Raw genomic sequence first — 5,108 nt, forward strand, 5'->3', positions numbered from 1 at the left:
GGAAAATCTTAGGGCTGGGACACCTTCCCATTTGGGTACAAGACAGCCAGGCTGCCTTCTGCTACTCCAGACAGATACTGTGTGTTCGGCCGACACCTGCTCTAATACACGCTGTTGGCATTTGTGAGTGTTCCCAATTGGACCTTCTTCCACCAGGTTTTTTGTGAACTATCTTTACCTTTACTACAATACAAGTTATACTAATTGCACTTGGACTCTGTGTGAGTCATTGCCATTCCACCATGCTGCACCCACCCACATGTTTTGAATATGTCTATAAACACCTGCCCATAGTTTTCCACAGAAAAAAAAGGAGTAGTATAGTAGTATAGTAGTAGTAAAGCCCATTCGTCTTGTTAAGCAGGAGGCACAGTAAGGTTTCATTAACAAGGGTGTAGAGCACTATACAACATGAAGAGCCATTTGTTTATATGTTTGGAGTAGCATTGAGTTGCATGCATGCAGTCTATATACAGTATGTGAATGGAGATGCAGTGGCTGTACGGAGTTTGACAGGTACACAGAGATGGGGGCACGTTAAACAAATGGCTTTTCACACTGTACAGAGCTCTATGAACATGTGAATGAAGCCGTAAAAGGGGTTGTAAACCCTTGTGTTTTTTCACCTTAATGCATCCTTAATGCACATCGGAGACGCACTCACCCTCTCTGGCCAGTGTCTTGGCTCTTGATTGGATAGATTGCCATTGGCTCCTGCTGCTGTCAATCAAATCCAATGATGGGGCGCCATGCGGCGTTCTGTGTCTATAGGCGCAAAAGCTGGACTTCGGAAGTGCACCCGCACGGTTACCCCCAAGGACAGCACTTCTCCTAGGTGGTTTGCCGATGTGGGGAGGATCCAGGAGTGCCATTGGGGGACCCCCAGAAGAGGAGGATAAGGACCACTCTGTGCAAAACTAACTGCACAGTGGAGGCAAGTATGACATGTTTGTTATTTAAAAAAAACAAAAAACACAAGGGTTTAGCAACCCTTTAATAATTAAATATGGCTTACCCCATGGACATATGTAACACTTGTGACTCAAAGCAGTGTCTGCAAAAATTAGGTAAGTGATAGGCTGAAAGATGGCTGTGAAAGGGTGCCTACGTCTCTGAAGAAATAGCTCAGAAAAGGGTTCCAATTAAGGATAGGCGAGTTTGCTGTGCAAAGGAGAGAGACTGCAGACAGCTATGTGCTTCAATAGCAAATCGAGTCTGAATAAACAGGGCGCATGAGAGTTGGGGAGTATAGGAAGATATAGGTAGTCCCTGTCTGAACAGACTGGTGTTCCTGAGCTAAACAAGCTGCAGCCTCTGTGTAAGCAGACTGGAACCAGTTTAGCAGAAAGGCTGATACTAGGGATGAGCTCGGGCATGTTCGGATTCTAGTTCGCACCCACCTTACCTAACTCATCAGTAAGCTGTCACTGCACATAGGCAATTATCAGCAGCTGAGGCATTACATACCTAGCAGCCACAAGTATAAGGCCCTTTTCACATGGGTGCCTCCGTGGAACAGATTCCACTTGCCCAGCAGGGGGATCGCTCCGCTGATCTCCACTGAGCAGGCAGATGACAGGTCTGTCTCCACTCCGCTGTGCAGAGTGGACACAAACACAGTCCCATTTCCGTTTCCATCTGATCCTATCAGACCTGCCAGATGGATGGAAAATAGGACAGCCATCCACCTGGATTTTGCGGGCAGGATCAGATAGAATAGCGGCAGATGTTAGTGGACATGTTATTGCTGATATCTGCCGCACCATAGAGGAGACCACAAGGTCCAATCGGGTCTGCTTGAAATAGTGACAGGCAAACCTGAATGAACAGGAGTAAAAGGGCCCTGAAAGGGGTGTGAATACATGTGGCAGAGAGCAAGTAAACGAAGGTACATGACTATGGGACTACTCACATCCCATGGTTATGGAATGTAGGGCTCTGGCAATCCCCTAAAGGTGAGGGCTGCTCCTCAACTCAATTCTCATCTCACCTGTTTACAGGTTGCTGTGCCAACTAGTTGTGGAGATGCCTTCCCCTACCTTTAAGAACGTCCCTGTTGGATGCACCTGTTGGTGAAGTCACCACACTGGGTTGAACTCACTGCAGGCTCTCAAGCACTGCCCAACAGTGACAGGAACAGTGTTATGTTATACAAGGCCAATGTTAAGCTATGATGTAAGTGGATTATTTTGTTTTGATGTACTACACTACACTCTTTCATTATCCTTTGGCTGTATTAACTTGCATGAAATTGTTTTTTTTTTCACTTTTTCACTTTTTCACTTTTAATAATTTGTTTTATCTGTTTTATATGTAAAAAACACTTAGTGGTATATGTTTTATTTTAATTAATTTTGCATTGCACACAGTATTCTAGCATGTATATATGAAAATATTTGATTATTTTATTTTACCGTAAGGAAATCAGTGTATAGAGATCACATTAGGAAGGAAAGTGTGGATTTATTTGCGACACTGTGGTTTGCTATTATTTGGAGGGAATTGAGTATATGTGAAAAGTGTTACACTTCTAAGCTCTTCAAATAGTTTGCTTGTGGTTGTAAGGGCAGCACAGGAATTTAGTTATATTTTTACTCTGCAAGTCCAGTTGCACTCAATTTCCTTAGCAAATGTAATGTGGTAAAGCTTCACTTTGTAAGGTATACCCAGTCAGGTGCAAGGAAAATGAAAAAAGCATTGGACGACAAAAATCAGCAGAGCATTTTACTGCAATTACTAAGTTCTGGGGAAAATGAGTGCACTTGCAAAGTGCTCAGTCTATTTACCTTTAGTAAATCAACCCTAATGAGTTTATATGCTGACAAGAAGCATGCTGATAGGAAGAGAGAGCAGCATGACAGAGAGATGAGCTATGGGGCACCGTGCTACATTTCCTTTCACTGTTGAATGATAAGTTGGGGCGGCTCCAGGATAACATGGGTTTGGAGGAAGTATGATGAATAATGCTGGCCATTAGAAAGAGAACATTTATCAATAGAAAAAAAATAACAAATACCGTGGGGGAAATTTCTGGACTGAAATAAATATTCCAGTAAAAGATGGTTTTGTTATGGTAATTTTTAATGGGTTTTTAATTGTAATTTTTATACTTATGGTTGACATTCTGCTTTCATTTTTTAAGTAGAAAGCAACTAATTTTTTCTCTGGATTCACAAGGGACAACTTGTCGTAGAAGTACTGTTTTACCCAAAATATCCATATGACCCCTTGAAGCACTGCATCATTTTCACGTCCTCTTGTATCCCAACGGACAGACCTCTACCGCGCATCACTCCCTCTGCACACAATTCATTTCATTCCACCTAAACTAGATTAAATGCAAAAGTTCAAATCAATTAAATTTAATTTTGTTGCTATGAAATTATATTAGAGGGGCCGGAGGAAGTTAACATAATTGATGGCACACAAACATCTTAAAACTAATAATGTCATTAGAAAATAATCATGTATCATAATTAAAATATAATTAAGAGAAAATTGTAATACTATATTAAGAGCAGAACAGCAGGCATGTTTCCTCAGGTTTTATAAATAAATTTGCAAATATTATTTTATTCACATATCCTTTGGGTTTTCAATTTGTCCTCATGCCTGAGCATTTTTATTTTATCATTTTAACTGTATAATGACTATATAAAATGCAAGTACACCTGTATTAGTAAAATCCATATGGCATTATGGGACAGATAACTATTGTATGCTGCAAACCGAATTTTATAAGAAATAAGGTCAATATTTAGTGTATCTTTACATCGTCTGTTTGTATGGCAAAGCAAGCCAAACACAGCTTTCACTGCAGCTGTGTAAGACAGATAAGGGAACTGTTGCTGAGATTAAGCATATATTAGTAAATTTTGTATCATTTTATAAGATTACATTTGGTTGGAAAATATAGAACTAAACCAAAACATGTGAACAGTAAGGCTGTCAGTATGTCTCCTATGGACGTCCCTTGTTTTCAGTCAGATCAGCTCATTTCCTATTTTTCTCAACCTGTGATGCAGAAAATAATTAAATATATAGGTCAGAAAAAAAAACAAAAAAAACCCTTTTTGCATTTAAAGTGATTCTGTCGCTACTATTCCCAAACAACACCTTGTGAAAAAATAGCATTAATACTCTGTAGTAGGGTAGGGGTCGTAAGGTGGTAGTCACAGCTTCTATGTTTCCCTCGGACAGATGACAGATCTTTAGTAAACTCTCTCGATGTAATATACACCACTACTGCATTTAGAAGGGAAACACTGAGCCCACCTGCCCAGCATATCACCGCTACCTCACTCCCAGTAGGGTATAGGGTCCTGCCATGCACCTAGCACAGACTCCATGCATGCACTCACCTAACGCTTTTGTACCTGCGGTGGACCTCTTGAGGACCTCTGCGGTGCTGATCTACTCCCGTTGCTAATGGAGACAGACCTGCTCACGCAGAGATGCCAATAACAACTCCTCCTGCAAGAGCCTATCCCACCTGCCACACGAACATACTCACAACAGGCTGCTAGAGAAACCTTTGTTAACCACTTGTATCCTCACTCTGTATTAACTCTTGTACCGTTATCTTCATAACCAAAGTGCTTAGCTGACCTGAGCTGTATATTATGTGTGAGTAACTTCAGACCAGGCAATGGCAAAGTTTCAAGTTACTTAAGCAACTTGGTATGACAGTTAAACAAAGGTAGCAGGCTTTCCCTAAACGAATCCCTAACTCAGGCTTGTGGCTGCCCCAACATACTTGCACAGGAAAGAGTCCATATCTGGTTGATCTCATATCATGATGGCAGTATCCAGGATTGACATCTTCAGGGCAGACTGCAGGTCCCAAGGATCCTAGCAGGATAAACTCCTGCAACGATGACAGCAGCAACTGTCACCGGTCTGCTTATTTGTGCTCAGCTGCAGCTCAGCTTGTTTGACTGTCCCCCACTGATCCAATAGGGAGGCACAATGGACAGTGGAAGGGGATCTAACAAGTGAGTGCTTTGTTACAGTACTGACAATTGGCAGTGGAAAAGTGCTGCATTGCATGTTGGGATACTGTATAAAAGCCCAGGATACATGTGCTCAGAGTTAGTTGAGCCAGGGAA

The sequence above is a fragment of the Lithobates pipiens genome, unplaced genomic scaffold (assembly GCF_037356315.1).
Source record: "Lithobates pipiens isolate NorthernLeopardFrog02 unplaced genomic scaffold, aLitPip1_a1.2 Scaffold_3, whole genome shotgun sequence".
NCBI classification, from domain to species: domain Eukaryota; kingdom Metazoa; phylum Chordata; class Amphibia; order Anura; family Ranidae; genus Lithobates; species Lithobates pipiens.